This window comes from Lathamus discolor, chromosome Z (assembly GCF_037157495.1).
Source record: "Lathamus discolor isolate bLatDis1 chromosome Z, bLatDis1.hap1, whole genome shotgun sequence".
In the NCBI taxonomy this organism is placed as follows: domain Eukaryota; kingdom Metazoa; phylum Chordata; class Aves; order Psittaciformes; family Psittacidae; genus Lathamus; species Lathamus discolor.
Window position 1 is genome coordinate 24,191,954 of NC_088909.1, and position 20,954 is coordinate 24,212,907.

The 20,954-nt window shown below is 43.7% G+C and overlaps 1 protein-coding gene across 2 annotated transcripts in view; it reads left to right on the forward strand.

Moving 5' to 3' along the window:
- Positions 1–20,954, forward strand: part of LOC136004832 (inositol 1,4,5-trisphosphate receptor-interacting protein-like 1) — a 44,142-nt gene that overhangs the window by 18,764 nt on the left and 4,424 nt on the right. The window contains exons 6-9 of one of the 2 annotated variants that reach the window (XR_010608599.1): positions 8,945–9,044; positions 9,426–9,513; positions 10,681–10,758; positions 12,628–13,711. The gene's annotated coding sequence lies outside the window, so the exon portion shown is untranslated. Of the gene's footprint in view, positions 1–8,944; positions 9,045–9,425; positions 9,514–10,680; positions 10,759–12,627; positions 13,712–20,954 lie in introns of those variants that run through there. The other variant, XM_065661723.1, reaches the window with a different exon arrangement.

Genomic DNA, 20,954 nt, shown 5'->3' on the forward strand with positions numbered 1-20,954 from the left:
ACCCCACGCTCCACTGATTTTATTGACTCGATCTTCAGTGGCTTTAGAAAGAACCCAGAGTGAATAGCTTAGACAGACATGTACATATAGGCAGGTGAAACATATCACTGGAATCAAACGCTGGCTGTGTAACTAACTTATTTTTATAATTCTATAGTTTCTCCTATCCTCTGCTTATCCTTTTTGTTGTAACTTTGAACTAGGCCTCTGGCACTATATAAAATACAGCACAACATGACGCTGATTCCAGCTGGGCTTTCTTGGTGTTGCTGAAATGCAAATAACGTTTTAATATTTCCTTCAATGAAGTGTAGCAAATATTTTGCACAAATTAGAAGAACATTAGATGTTTCCTAGAATTGAATGCCTAGAATCTGGGACATGTATAAACTACTAAAAGTGCCAAAATGAGCGTAGAGCAAGAACTGCTCACCCCCTAAAAAGTGACCACTTTTCAGAGCCAAATCTACAGCCATTTTTATTCACCTGACCCTTCCACTTGTAATGTTAGCAATGCCCTGATGATGTGACATTATGTCTCTGCCTTCTCATCCTGTTGTTGAGATGCTTGTGTGTGGGAAGAGTATGGCAACTAGCTTATGCTTCTTGATAATACTTACATCCTATCAGAAGGTTAACATATAAAGGAGCTGGCTGGCTCTCAGCCTTATTGAAATTACTGTGGTACTGTAAAACAGTGCAGCTGCACTGATTTGCATATACTGAGGCCTGATGCTCCAGAATCTTTATGGAACTATTACTGGGAATATATTAACAGCACATGATTAACTCTTCCGAAAAGAAAGGGTCTGTAATACTAATATATCAGTTTATGTCTGTGCTTTAAATGAAATTAATGACAAACCTTTTTGATAAATGGGATTTGGAGGTAGGGGGTGTCAGTGTTGATAACTGAAAATTGGGAAAAAATTTTTGGTCATGTAAGGTTTTTGAAAAATTTAAATATTCAAAATCTTAGAAAAAATTTCTCTCTACGTATGATTAAAGGTCTTTGCATCCTAGCCAACATATCTCAATGTGGTTTGAAGGATTTTACTTTCTTTTAATTCTTAAGAATTTTTTTTTCTTTTTAATACAATTTAAGTGTGTTTTGAAATGGAAGCATTTATTTCAAACTGAGGGACCAAAATATTTAGTTTAGAAAGTATTTTTCATCAAAACTATTTGTGATAGTTAAATTAACTTGCTGTGCAGTTTGTTTGATCACAGTCTGTCTTTCATGAAAGATGTGATGTGCACCAACGGCCTCTGGCTTTGCTCATTTTCTTCTGTTTCCAAAGTCATTGGCAATGATTGCAGATGTCCCTCCTTTTTCTGTCTTTCTTGCCCATTTTCCATTCTCAGAACTTCTTTACCAACAAAACACATAAAAAGTTAAAGATTTTGTCACTTCACTTTTGGGTTTGGTGGTTTTTTGTTTTGTAGTGTTTTGGTTTTTTTGTTTGTCGGGGTATTTTAGGTTTTGGAGTTTTTTCCCAGCTTCCCTGTATCTTCCAGCTTTCATAAAGTACAGCTAGCGCTGGGCTCTGTGGCCAGATTCTTTCTGAGCACATCTTCTAGACCTCTCTTCCAGCATGTTTCCTTTGACGTCCCTTGTCCAGACTTCTCTTTAAAGGCCTTTGCCTCTCCTCCAAGCCTTATGACTTCCCCCTCCCTTAAGGCACCTAGCTGTCCTTTTGTTTATCTCATGTTTGGAATCCTGGCTTACTGCTTCCAAGGCATACTTTGACCTGCCTGGAGTGCAGCATTTTTATGGATTGGTGATTTCACAGGTTGAAAGCAAGTGATCAGAGAAGAGCAATAACGTCTGGCTATGGGAATCACACCCACAGCTATTCTCCAACTTAGTTGGACACAAGCTAGATCCAGTTTGGAAGCTGTATACACATTAGCATGGGGCAGTGTCCAAGTTAATAGGTTCTAATAAGCTCCCTAATATGGCTCCGTTTCTTCTGGACCAAACCTGGCTTATGCTTGGATCTATCTATACCAGCCCATATAAATATGCAATATTACTTTATTTTTCTTGAATTTGCCTCAAAAATTTCTCATGTCTTATGCTTTTGCTGCAGGGAGCTGGTTGGTTCTACTACAACAGGTAATCTGTTGTGTTCAGGGGTACTGTTGTTGCCTCTTTCTTGGATAAGAGTAAATAAAAAAAAGGTGCGCATCAGCTCATCTCTGACTTTGGTGAGCATTGCAAATGTGCTTGCGGGCTGGAGCCCTAGGTGCAAAATGTTACTAGCTGGTTAGAAGAATTGGCAGATGTAGGAGTGATACGGAGGTGCCACTGAAATTTAATTTCCTCCAGAATCATTTTCTACAAGCTATGCAAACTTTCTTTAGCTAAATAAATACACTTAAAGACAAAGATTTCCCGCTTTCCTAGAAATACTCATGGTAACAACTGCCTGTGCTTTCTCTCCTGGAGACTTAACAAACAGCCTGCACATTTGCATTTTCTCTAATAGTCTCAGCAGTAAACTTCCTTCCAAAAAGAGGGGGAAAAAGGAAATCTTGTGTTCCTTGAATGCAAAAAGAAATTACACATTCTGTCTCTGTCTCTTGTACATACAGATACTCAATTTAGTACTTTACATCTTCAAAGCGCTGCTCAAATAGGGACTAAATTGTTTGTAAACTCTCTCTTTGGGAGAAAAGTTCAAATGAGGCTTAAGTACCAGATGAAATGTTGATGGTCTCAGTCAAGCTCCTAGTGGACATTTGTCACAAAAGCACAGCATTGTTTGCTTGTATTGATAACAATTAGTATTATTACTCTGTGATACAGCACAGCCCTGATCAAAGGCAAATTTTACCACACACTGGGTGTACACAGAATAAAAGACTGGCCCTGCCGCAGAATGTGAACAGGAAACAGAAAAAGGGAGGGGAAAAAAAAAAAAAGAAAAAAAAAAAAAGAAGAGAAACTTCTTTCTGGTTTGCTGAGGAGGAACCAGGGACTGCAGTCCATAAATGCAGTTAAACTGATGCTTACCACTGTCTGGGTTTATTACCTATTTTGCTAAATCCAAGGTAAAATTACGAAGTGGTGTGACTATGGTCACGGGGGGAGTCTATGTCAAAGCCAGGAACAGAATGTAGCTCTCATGAGCCCATAGAAATTGTGTTAACTGGAAGGTTGCCCTTCCTCTGCAAATGGAGTTTAATGAATATAACAAACTTCAATAGGTGTATTCATAAGAAGTTACCCATTATGGATGTAATGCATGAGTTTTTCTCTCTTGGAAATAGGTTACTCTTACTGGCCATTTCCTGGTCAGGTTTTGATGAGTCCCTTTCAGGCACAGTTCCCATTGAAATAGGTTTGCCTGAATGAGGACTTAAGGAACAACTGAATAAAGACCTCTATAATTGCTCTATAATGATTAAATGGTTCCCATGAGCAAGGCAGTTCAGAAAGACGTGCTTTCACTTAGCAACATTTGCGCTGCCAAAATGAAATAGCCACATCTACTGCAGGCAGAACTTCACTATTGTTGCTGCTGTTATTGTGGCGGACCAGAGACTGGACAGGATCAGGCCAGGAGAGTGGTGGTCCCTGTACAAGCACACTGAACATGGCAGTCTAAGTACACAGAGTCTTGAGGTTCTTGGTCTGCTTCCCGGTGTGCTGCTGATGTTCCCATTTTTAACAGTTTCTTTATTTTTGCCCCATTTGTTCTGCTTTTGAAATGATATTTGGGTACAAACGTTAGTGATGCAGTTCAAAGGCAATGCTTCTTCAGATTGATCGGGCTGGAGACAAGATGGATATATCAACTTTATTTTGAAGTGAGATGCAAACTGTTCCTACAGGTGTGATCAGTTCTTCTGGTCCTATAAGATTACCTCCCTCCCACCAGAAAAGAAAGATATTTTTTTCCCCCAGTCTCTCCAGGTGTTTTTCAGTTTTGGTTTTTTGTTGTTTTGGTTTTTTTTAATCTACCTATTCTGGCTTAAAAGAAGGGATGAGAATTGTATTGAATTCTTTGCTAATGAATAGGGAGGAGCAGGATAGTTTAAAGGGATGATGAAAAACCTACCTCAGAAAGTCTCGCCCTTTGGATTTGTGGATGCTGGGTCTGCTTCTAGGAGCACTATGGAATGAGAGCAGAAGGCAGGAAATGGTGGGTGATAGGCTGCTACAAAGCAGCAAGAGGAGGCCACAAGAAATAAGCAATCTTCTTGGGGTTTTTGAGAGCATCTTTTCATTGTGCATGCATCATCCCTGAGACTTCTGAGGCTGTTTGCTGGAGGGCTGCAGGTTTTGCCAGCTGAGTTTGAAATGCTCAGCCCCACTTCAGGCACACAGGCTACAGGTCAATGTTACCCAGTGATTGCTTGTACCCCAGGGGCAGAAATGGCAATGCTCAAAGTTAAACCATCTTTGGAGATTTCCTTTGAAACTGCAGCTGCCAAACAACAGAACTCAGTCTTCTGAAAATAAGGATCTCAAAAAACCAAGCCATGCATTGTTAGCTGTAAGGAAGAGTATTTTGTCTCTTAGGGCTATTGTAATCTCAGATGCAGTGTGCATTATCATATAGCTTTAGAGAGCAGATATTTCTAAGGTGATATGTGGAGTGGTGTGCAACCCCCTCAAATATCCTTTAGGAGTTTTTCATGCATTCAGAAATACTCAGCAATGACATAGGCCCCTGATAGAGCATCCTAGGTTAAGGAGTAAAAATGATGGTGGAAAGGACAAAGAGAAGTGTAGGTAAGGAAGGGGAATATGCCGGAATTGGAGCTGGAAGCTTGTAAGAAGCCTTTTGCTTCTGAGAGGGACGTATGGCTGCAGCATAGTAGGTTATCTGTCTCATGATAATATAAATATAATCAGACATCACTGGAATATGAGACTAGAGTGTGTATTGAGTCTTACAGTTTGTACTGAGGTAGCAGGGAAAACTAATACAATTTAAGAGGCTGTGGGTTTTGTTTGTTTATTTTGGGTTGGGGTCTTTTCTTCTTGTTGTTACTGGTAGCCTTACCTTGCAACATGAACAGATCATTTCAGCCTTTCAAGGCAGAACAAATTGGTGTCAACAACTAAAGGGTGTCTGACCTCAGTCTAGCTGCTGGGAAACAGCTGCCAGTATCACAAAACCATCCTGACAGCAAGTGGTCGTGAGTAATCGCAGAAAGATGCTGCCAGAAGGAATCTCAGGAGATCATATAATCAATGAGCAGGTGTCTCTTCTGTCCCCACAGGCTCAGTCTCAAAGTCTTCAGATGTAAAATGTCCCAAAAGGCATACCTCAAGTCTCTGGGAGCTCAAGGGTTTTCAAGAGTGGTAGGCAGCAGTGACTCCCCACTGTGTATGCTGCACATGGCTAGGCACAGTTGGGGTGCTGTGATGCTTGGCAGCCCAGTCAGCAGTCCCTGCTAACTTTTCTCCAGAACCTGCAGAGTGGGCCTGCCAAGCAGCTCTTGTGCTGGCACAGGTCTGGATGGCAGGTCTGGGATGCTGGGTTCCAGGGGAGCTGCACTCAAGCTGCATGAGAGCCAAATGGCTGCCCCTGGAAGCTGAAACATCTACTGCTTACAGCTAGGATTGAAATAGTTAATAGGTATCCAGCTGAACTGACGATGTGTGTGATAGTACAAGCATTTCTGGTCTGTGAAAACATTTGCAAAACATTGTATGGATCTATATAAAGATTGTGAGACATCTCACCCAGCAGGATGGGGAAAGCTTAAAGCCAGTGTACAGTACCCTAGTTTTTCTGTGCCTGGGTTGTCAGATGTGACTTGTGACTTTGTGCATCTGAGAATGGCTTGCCTCAGTTTCACATAGCATCTTGGATTACAGGGAGGGTGTCTGGGATGGGAATGGCCCAGTGAATGCTTTGCAGCTTAGCATTTGATTTAAACGGGTGCATAAATCTTGTGCAGCAGCAGAATGCTCTCCCTTGTATGTTAACCCTTACCAGTTTTCCCTTGGGTTTTGACACCCTTGTGCAGAACAGGAACCATACACAGCACAGTAGTGGCAGTTCAGGTTTGTATATGAAAGTAAGTTTACATTTCTTGGGTAACCAAAGTGGGGGAGAAAAATCCTCCATTCCACATTGCATAGAAGCTGTATAGAACACTTATTCTGATGGCATGTTGAAGGGGCTGAGATTTTAGGGTGTTTCCTTATTGTTGTTTTCCTCATCCCCAAGATCAGTTCCCATGACCATGTCTTGGGCTTTAGCCAGCTTTTTTTGTCTTTCATCTAGTATCTTTTCTTTTACAAGCATCAGGGCAGCTGGGGGAGAAAAGACAATTCTGGCTGTGATAGGGAAGTGTCACAGTTTGGCAAGAACCAAAGTCAAATAACATCTCTGAGTCTCACTCCTGGAGTTCTCACACAACCTGATAGTAAGAAGACGTGCCTTGTGCATCCTCAAAGAGACAGAACAGATGCTAGTTAGGACCCTCCAGGATCCATCTGAGAGGGATAAGCAAAGCCAACTTCATGACTCCGTTTATCTCCGCCACGCCTGTAAGATGAACTCAGTCATGTCAGTGTCAAAAATTGCTGTTAAGTCTAGGATGTGGATATGGATATTTGTCATCTCCAGAGCTAAAGCTCTTCTTGCTCCAGCAGAACCATTCCTGTGACAGTCCTGATGCAGTGCTGCAGATGTGGTTGCAGATTTGTCTCCTGACACCATTCAAACTTTTTCCCTTCCTGCATGGTTAAGCTAGCATAATCCTCAGTAAAATGGTTCACGTGGTGGCTTCTCAAACACTGGCTGAACTACCGCATGGCTTGTGGAAACTTCCCTAATAATCTCTTAGAAAGATACTGACCACCAAGGCCAGCAGTGACCTTCTGTTGTGCTATTCTCCAGCCAAAACTGATGCAGAGTTTTGACCTTCAGACCCTTTTCCATCCTTTCTGAAGAAGTTTAGGGGAAATAAGGAAGAAAACCAACAACAGTATGCTAGATTTTGATGCAGGCTAGGGTTCTGCTCTTCACTAAGCTTTCAAGAAGCTCTTGAAAGTCTTGCCTGTGCTTTTCTATGGATAAATGAAGCTGTGACAATGAACTTACAACACTTATATTCTGCCAGCCCCTGACCCATCAGAGTACTTAGACAAGTGTAACTTGAAGCTTATTGAATGCCATGCAGTTACTTGCATGCTTAGGCTTGAGCACATCTGTAACATCTTACTGGAGGTGGGCTGTTTCTCAGCACAAAGACTCCAAGGCAGGGATTGCTTAGGAAGGGGGTCAAATAATAAGAAAACAATGACCAAAAGTCCGCCTGTTCATTGCAGTCTCTCTGGAAACACAAGAGGTGGGTTTGGGGTGCAAGGACAAAATGGAAGGGGCAGAACAATAAGCTAGTTCAAGCACCTGAGAATATATTTGAAGCAAAAGGCAGAGGAAAAAAAAAGACAATGACATTTCTTAATGCACTTGAGTTCTTTTTTTTTTCCTGCTACCAGCTGATGTAACACCTTTCTTACTGATTTTTTTTTCTTTGGGCTGAAAATATACATTATCTTCTAATCCTTCTCCAGTGAAGTAAATCTAAAATGAAAACAAACCGCACATTTGGCCAACCCTGCCTTAAAATTACACATCAAGAACATTTCCAGTGACAAATACTTTCAAGGCAAACAAACTGAGGAGAAATTAAAAAATCTCTGTGGGGCACAAATATGTAATTACGCTCACACAGGGAGCATTTTATCAGGTAAACCATCCTACTTTGTTAATTGAAATGCTGCAGCACAAGGTTTTTGACGAAGGAACTGAATATGTGTGCCTGTTTCTCACTGCTGCTGTTCCATTTCTCTCTGTCCTTTCCCTGTGTGCTCCAGCGATGAGGTAGTGATCACTACTGCTTCTTTTGTTCAAATATCCTCATTTCTACCACCTCCACTTAATGTGGCGAGGGAAGTTTTCCTTTCACTGGAGGCACAGGTTTGTAGTGGGCTTTGTTGATTTGAAAAACAACCCAAACCCCAGAAAACAGAAAAACTAAGCCTTTTTCTTAAATTAATTCTCCAGAAACAATAGAACTTTAAGAATTTAGAAAAAAAATCTACCAAACAAAAAAAACAAAAACAAAACCAAAACCCCCAACCACCCAAAAAAGGCAGAAATAAGAAAAAGAACTGCAGGAAGTATGTACAGCTGTGTTGCCCTTGTCCCACCACAGCAATCTTACCAGTGTGAAGATGAGTCAGTGGGAGAAAGGCTGAAGTTTGGGACTGAAGAGATTTGAGGTCCAGATACCAAGCCTTTGCTGTAGAAGCATTTGTCAGTATCTGGTGGCCATGGGCAACACTCACTGAAATATTTACAGCATGAGCACTTCCAAGAAGCATGGCCGCCGGCAGGTTATTTTATTGTCTAAACGCAAGCTGCAATGCCTGCTGTGGTTTTGCCCACCCATCTGTGATGGCTCCGCCATGCCAAATGGCATGCCCTGAGACAGAAATGGGGCATACCCTCCCTGGGAAGGAGTGATACAGGGTAGCCCCATACACAGACTGCTAAAGCTTGCTCAGCAGTGGTGATCAACTGTGACAGCAACTAGGCAATGAGGAGACACAGTGCCCAGCCTTCCTCTAGAGCAGAACAGGATGCCGACATATTTTCTCCCTCCACGTGAATGTAGAATAATATGTTTTCTTCTCTTTCATGACGTATTGCCCGGTTTGATCTTTCTCTTACATTTTCTCTCCCTCAAATGTGCTGTACAAAAGGTGTTCCAATTGCACAGCCTTTAGCTATCATCATGTGGAGAAACTCAGAAAGGCTTCAATGATTTTCTTAATGAGCTTTGTATGTTCCATATTCCCTTTCTGACTTGTGCTCCTCACTGTTTTTCTGCATATATCCTCTTTCACAGTTCTCTTTGTAATGTCTAACAGTATAACCTTGACTCCATTTCTAGTTCTTTTTTCTAGATTCTGTTTTTGGTGTGGAAAAAAAGAAGACTGACTTTAGCAATAGAGGGGTGACATTTCCAGAGAAAAAAGGGCTTTACCATACTATGTACCTTTCCAGGTAAGCCACATCAAAAGCACGTAGATTTGTAATCCCCTGGAAACCATTCTAAAACAGCAAAATAAGTGATTTCTTTGTCTCTGCTTCCTTCGCCTGGCCTTACAACATGATAACAAGTGTGTCCTCCCACACAAGTGGTGTGACTGAATAGCTAAGGATTGTGAGAAACTTTATTATTATTTAGAAACTAAACCACTGTGGTTGTAGACTAAGGAGTTGCCAGAACTCAGAAGACATGGTCTCCCTTTCATGTGATCTTGCCACAGAACATAACCCTTCCATACGGTTTAAGTGGATCCGAGGCTAAGACACCTCAGTAAAAAGGGCTGAAGAATGAGCCAAGTGCTCTTTGTCTGACCAGACCTTTCTTTCACATTTCAGAGGGGTCATGGCTGGGCTAAGAAGCAAGTCAGCCCCATAAATCCTATTTCCTGAATGGTTTTAATGGAGGAATCAGCAAATGACACAGGTAAGAAATCAGGTTCAGGGAAGGAAGATTTGCACCCAATTCACACAACAAAATGGAGTCAGGGATGCAGCTGGAGCCTTTGTCTGAACCTCAAAGCTGGAAACATCCCTAGGTCTCCTAGTTTATACATGGTACAGTACAGTTCTACTCAGCTATAACATTGGAAGGAAGAAGGAATTCAAGCTGAGCTCCGCATTTATTACTCAAATGTAGTAATGTGAGCTCTCAAAATCAGAGGGTGCTGTTGTGTAGGCACTGTACAGGTACAGAACAAAAAGATTATGCCTGCCCCAAGGAGCTGACAACCTCAGTATAGGAGTAAAATGGAGAGAGTTGTGGAGAGGTGGAAACAAGGGGACAGTGTTAGCTAACATGGTTGACATCACTTACATTGATCCAGCAGTCTGACAGCTGTCAAACCATTTGGACTTACGAGAGCGCAGAGGAGAGATTTGGAATGATGGTCAGATACGGAATGCACATGAAGAATGTCCTCAGAGGCATTAGAGGCAGCTTGGAAGAAAATACATGTGGAACTGCAACAGACAGGTGGTAAGACCAGAGTCAGGTCTATCAAGGCAATATTAATTACTGGTAGGGACAGAGAGATGGTAGGTTTCATTAGAAGGGGCTGGGAAGAGTCTTGGAGGGAAAAAGCAGCAGCTTGTTTCCAACAGCTAGGAAACATTGAGGAGCAGTGATAGTGGCTTCCGCAACATCAGGTTCATGCAGGTGAATTCTCTCCTGGTACTAGGTACTGGGGCAGGACAGCTTCTTCCTCCATGATTCACAGGAAGGTGACTGGGTGGATGTGGGACTAGGCACCTGAGTTGTGAGAAGGACCAGGGCTTTGAACTCCTTCCTAACCCATTTCTGGAAGGAAGCTCAGGCTACTGGCCTATGTTCTGAGTATAGTCTCTCTCTGTCTTTTACTGAGGAGACTGTTCTGTTGTACATAAATATTTAACTGTTCCTTCAGATCTGACAAATTAGTACCCTGAACATACAGGCAAGAGCCACTTTCTCTCTGACACTGATTTACACAAGGTTCAGCACAGGACATGTGAGAAATCTGGGTCGTATAACAGAACGTATTAACCATTAGCATGTCTATGCCCTTTCCCTTTTATTTTTGAGTAAGTAGAGCCTCTTTTTTTTCCTCTCTAGAAGAATCCAGTGTAAGAATCCCACCAATGCTTTGGAGGACCTAGGTGGGCAGATGAGTGCCCAACAGCTGAAATTCAGGTACTATGAAGACTTTTCTGGTGGAAATTGCAGCATCCATCATCTTGAGTGTTAAGCAGAGCTTTTAATCTAGACATCCAAGTCCACTTTTGGCTCTAGGTGTTGGTACAGTAGGTGTTTTGTCCTTGGGCTGTTTCATTACACAAATGCTTCTGGCAATAGGATATTCACCACTGGCTCTTCAGTATCCTTGGCTGGTTTGTGTCCCCCCTGAGTCACATTCATTGGTATACTTGTCCATATTTTTCTCTTACTTTTCTTCATCTTTTGAGCTGTATGGTGGATGCTTGCTCAATAAACAGTGTTTGAAGTCAGTTATATCCAGGTATCTGTGTTGACCGAAGCTACTGTACTGTGGCACAGAGTGCAAACAGAGGAGCTTAGTACATGCTGTTAGGTTCATATGAAGCCCTCAAACACAGCTGATGAGGATTTCCTTAGTGACAGCTCAGCAGATGCTTGAAGGAGTTTGACAATGCATAATTTTTATATTTTATTACTAATATTTTTGCAAAACACAAGATTGGCTTATTTGAGTTTATGTAAAATGCAAATATGGCATCTTGCATCAATTTGGAAAGTTGGTTATTCATAGAATCATAGAATAGTTAGGGTTGGAAAGGACAATAAGATCATCAAGTTCCAATCCCCCTGCCATGGGCAGGGACACCTCACACTAAACCATCCCACCCAAGGCTTCATCCAACCTGGTCTTGAACACTGCCAGGGATGGAGCATTCACAACTTCCTTGGCAAACCCATTCCAGTGCCTCACCACCCTAACACTAAAGAATTTCTTCCTTGTATCCAATCTAAACTTCCCCTGTTTAAGTTTTAACCCCTTACCCCTTGTGCTGTCACTACAGTCCCTGATGAAGAGTCCCTCCCCAGCATCCCTATAGGCCCCCTTCAGGTACTGGAAGGCTGCTATTAGGTCCCCACGCAGCCTTCTCTTCTCCACGCTGAACAGCCCCAACTTGCTCAGCCTATCTTCATACGGGAGGCGCTCCAGTCCCCTGATCATCCTCGTGGCCCTCCTCTGGACTTGTTCCAGCAGTTCCATGTCCTTTTTATGTCGAGGACACCAGAACTGCACACAATACTCCAGGTGAGGTCTCACAAGAGCAGAGTAGAGGGGCAGGGTCACCTCTTTCGACCTGCTGGTCTCGCTCCTTTTGATGCAGCCCAGGATACGGTTGGCTTTCTGGGCTGCGAGCGCACACTGCCGGCTCATGTTCATTTCCTCATCGACCAGCACCCCCAGGTCCTTCTCTGCAGGGCCGCTCTGAATCTCTTCTTTGCCCAACCTGTAGCTGTGCCTGGGATTGCTCCAACCCAGGTGTACTTGCACCCTTGCACTTGTCATGGTTGAACTTCATAAGGTTGGCATCAGCCCACCTCACAAGCGTGCCAAGGTCCCTCTGGATGGCATCCCTTCCCTCCAGCATATCAACCGGACCACACAGCTTGGTGTCACTGGCAAACTTGCTGAGGGTGCACTCAATCCCACTGTGCATGTCGCCAGCAAAGATACTGAACAAGATATTGAACACCGATCCCTGAGGGACACCACTCATCACTGGTCTCCAGCCAGACATTGAGCCACTGACCACAACTCTGTATGCAGCCATCCAGACAGTTCTTTATCCACCGAGTGGTCCACCTATCAAATTGATTCAATTATAATTTTTCACCTAATATTTTCAAAGGAATGTCTTTCTCAGACATTTTCGTATTTCTTAGAAGAGATTGGCTTTCAGACAACCACATCACCCAGTGCTGAATTGTCAGGGGTGGGTATGCAGGGGCAAAATCTTATTGAAGAGTGATGATACGATACTGTGGTTTTGTTTGTCATTTATAAAACAGCTTAGAATCCTGCTGAAAACTGGGGCACTAACTTCAGGCTGTGGCCTTGCCATAACACCAGACAGGTTGGCCAGAAATTTCCAAAGGTTTTGATTGATACCTTTTCTTTGCATTTTGGTAAAAATATTATGCTCTTGTATTTCCTGCTTGGGCTTTTCGTTATTTCAGATTGGTGAACCTGTATCTATTACATTGCCTGCCTTTTTATTCTTATAACACTTGCTCCTGCTGGTGGGTAGGGCATTTCATTAATCCAAATCGTGATGCCAACTAAAAGTCCACCTGCCTTTGGTTCTTTAAAATCCCTCAGTGCTTTTGTAAACCAGATGATGAGACCAGCAAAGTGTTTGCCAAACTCAGATTTAGTCTGTGGTTACAGTTATAGCTGGATGAATTGTTGAAGTACTAGTTGAACCATGTTATTCCCTGGTAAAGCTGCCCTGTCCCTTTTGAAGAATTACAGAGACACTTCAGAAAAGGGAAAATTAATTTTCCACCTTTTTTTTAAATACTGAAATTCCTTCTGTAAGACATTGTCTTTCCATTTCAATGAGTTGTTTTAGCTTTTTTCTTTTGTTTCATCTGCCTTTGTCACCAAAACAGACCACTCAATTATCTTCATTTTTTAATGGCCTTGAGAGAATGCTGCAGTCCAGTATAGGGGAAGCAAGAGATGGGAGGGTTACCTGGTGAAGCAGGCTTCAAGGCAGAATTCCTGTTAGCTGGGCTCCATGGACAGAGCCACAGGATGGGTAGTGGCAGAAAGAGGGAGTCCTGACAGTGGAGTCATGCTGTACAAACATATTAGGAATAGTTAGAACTGTTGGGGACCAGAAGAAAATTACATTTGTACAAGTAACACCCTGGACTGGTTGGATAAAAAGAAACATTTCTTCTCCTCTCCAGGTTCAGTATAGGTATTTCTTGAGTAGAAGTACAAAGAAAGCTGAGATGTTCAGACAGTTTGCTGGCCTGCATTGTCCAACGCTTGTTTTTAACTGAACCATCACATGTATCCTCAAATATTTTCCACAGTTTTTCCTGAGCCTGAATTGCTTACAAGTAAACAGTGGTCATTCTTCAAGCAATTGCCTGTATGCATTTTATTTGAACCTTCTGGCACCTATTTTGACTACATAAGCATTTGCAAAGCTTTGCTGGCGTATGTTAACTCTTGTTTAGTAACTTGCGAGCAGGTAATCATGCAGATTTGCGGTGAAAAGCCAGACAGCAGATTGTGCTTGGAAGAGTAACCTTTACGACACTGTCACTCTTGAACAAGGCTATAATGGCTCTATTCAATGGACTTCAACTTTCATGAACCTCAACAACCCCGTATAAACACTGGCTGTCATCAAAGGCACCTATCTAAATGCACCTGGAGTAGAACAGAGTACATGGCATGTGAAGGAGCCTAAGGGTGCTGGAGGGGTCAGGTGTTCAGCTCTTGTACATCTCAGTGTGGGTTGTGTCTTCAGCCTGGGTAGAAGACCTGGTCAACTCAGCAGCATGGCATATACTCTACATATCTCAAGAATGCTGTTGTGCGGTGTCACTTTGCTTCCTGATCACATAGACAACCTTTTTTCTGAACAATTCAGGTGGTAGCTTTGAAGGGAAAACTGACCTCTGGCCCCCTCATAAACAAATCTATCTTCATTTTAAAACCCATGCATTTTCTTCACTCTGCAGCATCTGTCAAAGAAATGCTTCAACACTGAAGAATTTGGGAGATGTAACTTCCACCCTGAAACTATTTGGCTTGTCCTAGTATATTCTTCTACTAATGTCAGTTTTCTGTCTAAGTAGGCTTCTTTGCTTTGTTGTACTTACTTTTCTGCCATATTTCTACAGGGAAAGCAGAATGTTTTGCATCCTCTCTTGGAAAAATGAAATTCCCATCTCTTCTCTGTACTTGTTAACATGGGAGAATTTCTCCTGAATGTATCAGTGTCCTTGGAAAGGGTCAGTGACACTTTCCGAACTCCATTGGCTGCATCTGGCTGGATAAACCCCAGGACTGCATCTGGCTTTTCCATTGCCACAGGATGTTGGGGTCCTGCAGGTACCCTCAAAATAGCGCATTGCACTTTTATGTCTGATTTTTGTCAGCTAAGGGGCATTCCTTAATGTGAACATTCTTAAACTACTCTTACATCTGTGACTCCTGAGATCATCGTCATATTCCATAGGATTTTCACTTTTCCTAAATGCCTCTCAACCTCATAACTTCAGCAAACTGAATTTATACCTTTCCGTATTTCTTCCTCCTTTGAAGAAATACTTTTCCATTTCTCTTTACACTCAGATAAACTTTTGTTACTTCGTTTCACCTGGACTCTTTCACCTGGGCAAAACCTAGAGTCTCTGGTTAATGTAATGTGTCAGTGTGAAGTGTCTTAGCTTGGCCATCTCACAGAATCACAGAATCCCAAGGGTTGGAAGGGACCTAAAAAGATCATCTAGTCCAACCCCCCTGCAAGAGCAGGGTAACCTACAGTACATCACATAGGAACTTGTCCAGGCGGGCCTTGAATATCTCCAGTGTAGGAGACTCCACAACCCCCCTGGGCAACCTCTTCCAGTGCTCTGTCACTCTTACAGTAAAGAAGTTCTTCCTGATGTTAACGTGGAACTTCCTATGCTCCAGTTTACACCCATTGCCCCTTGTCCTATCACTGGATATCACTGAAAAAAGCCTAGCTCCATCATCCTGACACCTACCCTTCACATATTTGTAAACATTGATGAGGTCACCCCTCAGTCTCCTCTTTTGCAAGCTAAAGAGACCCAGCTCCCTCAGCCTCTCCTCATAAGGGAGATGTTCCACTCCCTTAATCATCTTTGTGGCTCTGCGCTGGACTCCTTCAAGCAATTCCCTGTCCTTCTTGAATTGAGGGGCCCAGAACTGGACGCAATATTCCAGATGCGGCCTCACCAAGGCTGAGTAGAGGGGGAGGAGAACCTCTCTTGACCTACTAACCACTCCCTTTCTAATGCACCCTAAGATGCCATTTGCCTTCTTGGACACAAGAGCACATTGCTGGCTCATGGTCATCCTCCTATCCACCAGGACCCCCAGGTCCCTTTCCCGTTCACTACTTTCCAGCAGGTCAACCCCCAACCTGTACTGGTACACGGGGTTGTTCTTCCCCAGATGCAAGACTCTACACTTGCCCTTGTTAAATTTCATCAAGTTTCTCCCCGCCCAACTCTCCAGCCTGTCCAGGTCTCGCTGAATGGCAGCACAGTCCTCTGGTGTGTCAGCCACTCCTCCCAGTTTTGTGTCATCAGCAAACTTGCTGAGGGTGCACTCAGTTCCCTCATCCAGGTCATTGATGAAAATATTAAACAGCACCGGTCCCAGCACCGACCCCTGAGGAACTCCACTAGTCACAGACCTCCAGCTAGATTCTGCGCCATTGACCACAACTCTCTGCCTTCTTCCTTTCAACCAGTTCTCGATCCACCTCACTACTTGATCGTCAAGCCCACACTTCCTTAGCTTATCTATGAGGATGCTGTGGGAGACAGTATCAAATGCCTTACTGAAATCAAGAAAAACTACATCTACCGCTCTACCATCATCCCTCCACCTAGTCACTTCCTCATAGAAGGCTATAAGGTTGGTCATACATGACTTCCCCCTCATAAAACCATGTTGGCTGTTCTTAATGACCCCCTCATCCTTGATATGCCTAGTGATGGAGTCAAGAATAAGTTGTTCCATCACCTTTCCAGGGATGGAGGTAAGGCTGACCGGTCTATAATTACCGGGTTCCTCTTTCTTGCCCTTCTTATAGATTGGTGTGACCTTTGCCATCCGCCAATCCTCAGGCACCTCGCCCGTTTCCCACGACTTACCAAAGATGATGGAAAGTGGCCTAGCAATGACCTCCGCCAGCTCCCTCAGCACCCGTGGGTGCATTCCATCCGGACCCATCGATTTACAGATGTCCAGTTTGCATAGCTGATCCCTAACCCAATCCTCATCTACCAAAGCAAACTCCTCCTTTGTCCTGACTCCTTCTGGGGCTATAGAAATCCGGGGCCCTCGGGGAGAGTCTGCAGGAGTAAAGACAGAGGCAAAGAAGGCATTCAGCACCTCTGCCTTCTTTATATCCTCTGTCTCCAGGGTACCCACTTCGTTCAGCAGTGGGCCTATATTGCCTCTTGTGTTAGTTTTATTTGCTATGTATTTGAAGAAGCCCTTTCTATTGTCTTTAACCCGACTAGCAAGATTGAGTTCCAAGGAGGCCTTAGCTGTCCTAATTGCCTCCCTACATCCTCTAACAACTGTCCTATATTCCTCCCAAGCGGCCAGCCCCTCCTTCCATAATCCATAGATTCTCCTTTTCCACTTGAGTTTGCCCAGCAGCTCCTTGTTTAACCACGCCGGTCTCCTAGATCCCTTACTTGACTTCCTACTCATTGGGACGCTCCGATCCTGAGCTTGGAAGAAGCAGTCCTTGAATGCTAACCAACTATCTTGAGCCCCTTTACCGCCTAGTACACTTTCCCATGAGACTTCCCTTAGCAGTTGACTGAAGAGGCCAAAGTTGGCCCTTCGGAAATCCAGAACTGTGGCTTTGCTAGGTATTCTATTCCTCCCACACAGGATCCTAAACTCCACCATCTCATGGTCACTGCAGCTAAGGCTGCCATTGACCGTCACCACTTCGACCAAACCCTCCTTGTTGGCGAGTACTAAATCTAGCAGCGCTGCTCCCCTAGTTGGTACGTCCACCATTTGCATTAAGAAATTATCATCAATGCACTCGAGGAACCACCTAGACTGTGAATGACTGGCTGTGTGAGTCTTCCAGCAAATATCGGGGTAATTAAAGTCCCCCACGACGACTAAGGCATGTAGTCGCGAGGCTACTTCCAGTTGCCTGTAGAAAGCCTCATCAACTCCTTCGTCCTGATCAGGAGGTCTGTAATAGACCCCCACAACTGTATCACCCGTGCCAGTCAGCCCCTTGATTCGTACCCACAGACATTCCACTTGCTCCTCATCCGACCCCGGACAGAACTCAATACATTCTAGTTGCTCTCTCACGTAAAGAGCCACTCCACCACCTCGCTTTGCGGACCTATCTTTCCTAAAAAGGACATAGCCATCCATGACCACATTCCAGTCATGTGAACTGTCCCACCATGTCTCTGTAATCGCCACTAGATCATAACCTTTAGCCCGCACACAGACTTCTAACTCCTCCTGTTTATTCCCCATGCTGCGTGCATTGGTGTACAGGCATTTCAGGGAGCCAGTCCTAGTACCCTTTTTCCCCTGCGGGACAGGGTCTAAAAAGCTATCCTTTCCCACAAGTGAAACAAGAGATTGATAGTCCTCCTTAGCCCGCCATCCTTCAATCCCTAGCATGTTCCTCTTGGGCTTGTCCCCAACAGGCCCAGTTAAATCCCCTCCCCCCTTCCTAACTAGTTTAAAGCCCTGTCAATAAGCCCTGCTAACTCCTGTATCTCTACAAGGACTTGCCTGCCTGAGGTCTGAAATTATGTAATTTTAATTGGCCTTTAATTTGGGAAGATTATATAATATACTTAAATAAAAACCACAGAGGTGTTGTTAATACATAGGTTAGAAATTACAATTAAAAAAAAAAAAAAAAGATAACTGACTGAATTGCTTTTGAGCTCATATGGGCAAATTCATATTTACTTTCTCATGTACTTAATGTGAAATATACCAGAAAGTCCAAATTAGAAAATTACAGGCATTTAAATCTATGTTACCAAAACATGTTTCTGTGGCTCTGGAGGTTGTAAACATGATTTCCAAGCAGAGCTGTATATTGCATTTATGCTGATTTAATCATTCATTAAACATTACTACAAGGCCAATTATGCTGTTCAAGAATAAGATGTTTTACGAGAAAATGACAAAAAGATACATGTAATCATTGAAATTTACATTTTACATTGAAATTTACAGTTTACATTCAGATAGGATGGGAAATAATCCCTTTAGCAAGCTTAAGCTTTTTACATATTAATGGCAACATTGAGGAGAATGGAAAGAGGGTTTTAACAGCCTTGCGGCCTTCCAGCCTTAATCAAAAAGTTAGTGCTTGTGATGCTCTGGACAATGATTTAATGCACTTTTTTATTCTGTGGCAGAGATACCATGAGAGACATTCTTTAATTGACCTAGTTGTAGATTAACAAGTGTGTCTACAAATAGAAATATTAGCATAAACAAAATATGGGCTAGAAATACTATTCTGACACTTCGGGGGGGGGGGGGGGGAAGATGTTCTGGGGACGTAAGAGAGTAAAGATCCACTGGGACATTTCCATACTCTTAGGCCAGTGTCAAAAACTTTGTGGAAAAGAGAATGGAGGGATGACATATATCAGTAAAATCATAACTGTGAAATCATGGCTGCTGTAGAAATGGGGAGGAAGAGAAACCCTTTCAAACTCTCTTCCAATACATGTCTTAGGGACATCATACAAAACTCTTGGGTCATAGGTGCAAAACAAACAGGAAAAGGTAGTTCTTTGCACACAACGTTGTAAAGTGGTGGAACTCCTTGCTGCAGGATCTGGTGGATGCTCTAAGGTCGTATCAGTTCAAAATGTAAGCAGATAAATTCATGAAAATAAAGTTTTTTATGAGCTATTAAGCACCATCTTCCTCTTGCTTTTGAAGTTTCTCAGCCACAAATTTTTACACTCTGGGAAAATGTGCTATGGAAACATCAGTCTGGTTTGTAAACCTGCCATTACCCATTTGCTTTCTATAGCTATTGGAGGAAGGATGAGTTAAACGGACCTTTCAGCAGTGCCATTCTTCTAGCTTCATATGTGTACATGTGTATATGTATCAATAAAAGACATTAAAAAAAAAAATCATGGAGAAGGCTGAGGTTCTGAATGAATTCTTTGCCTCAGTCTTCACTGGCAAAGGCTCTGAGTGCACCACCCAGGTATTAGAAGGTAGATGCAGGGAATGTGAGAATGAAGACCTTGGGCCCACTGTAGGAGAGGGTCTGGTTCGAGACCATCTTAAAAATCTGAATGCACACAAGTCCGTAGGACCTGATGGAATCCATCCGCGGGTCCTGAAGGAGCTGGCGAATGAAGTTGCTAAGCCACTGGCCATCGTATTTGAAAAATCATGGCAGTCAGGTGAAGTTCCCGACGACTGGAAAACGGGAAATATAACCCCCATTTTCAAGAAGGGGAAAATGGAAGACGCGGGGAATTACAGAGCAGTGAGTCTCACCTCTGTGCCTGGTAAAATCGTGGAGCACATTCTCCTGGACAGCATGCTAAGGCACATGAAAAACAACAAGGTGCTTGGTGACAGCCAGCATGGCTTCACTAAGGGGAAATCCTGCCTGACCTATTTGGTGGCCTTCTACGATGGGGCTACAGAACTGATGGACAGGGGTAAAGCAGTTGGTGTCATCTACCTGGACTTGTGCAAAGCATTTGACACTGTCCCGCACAACATCCTTCTCTCTGAATTGGAGAGATATCAATTTGATGGATGGACCACTCGGTGGATAAAGAACTGGCTGGACGGCCGCACGCAAAGAGTTGTGCTCAATGGCTCGATGTCCGGCTGGAGACCGGTAACGAGTGGTGTCCCTCAGGGATCGGTGTTGGGACCGGTCTTACTCAACATCTTTGTCGCTGACATGGACAGTGGGCTTGAGTGCGCCCTCAGCAAGTTTGCCAGTGACACCAAGCTGTGTGGTCCGGTTGATATGCTGGAGGGAAGGGATGCCATCCAGAGGGACCTGGACACGCTTGTGAGGTGGGCTGATGCCAACCTTATGGAGTTCAACCATGACAAGTGCAAGGTCCTACACCTGGGTCGGAGTAATCCCAGGCACAGCTACAGGTTGGGCAAAGAAGAGATTCAGAGCGGCCCTGCAGAGAAGGACCTGGGGGTGCTGGTCGATGAGGAAATGAACATGGGCCGGCAGTGTGCGCTCGCAGCCCAGAAAGCCAACCGTATCCTGGGCTGCATCAAAAGGAGCGAGACCAGCAGGTCGAAGGAGGTGATCCTGCCCCTCTACTCTGCTCTTGTGAGACCTCACCTGGAGTATTGTGTGCAGTTCTGGTGTCCTCGACATAAAAAGGACATGGAACTGCTGGAACAAGTCCAGAGGAGGGCCACGAGGATGATCAGGGGACTGGAGCGCCTCCCGTATGAAGATAGGCTGAGAAAGTTGGGGCTGTGCAGCGTGGAGAAGAGAAGGCTGCGTGGGGACGTAATAGCAGCCTTCCAGTACCTGAAGGGGGCCTGTAGGGATGCTGGGGAGGGACTCTTCATCAGGGACTGTAGTGAC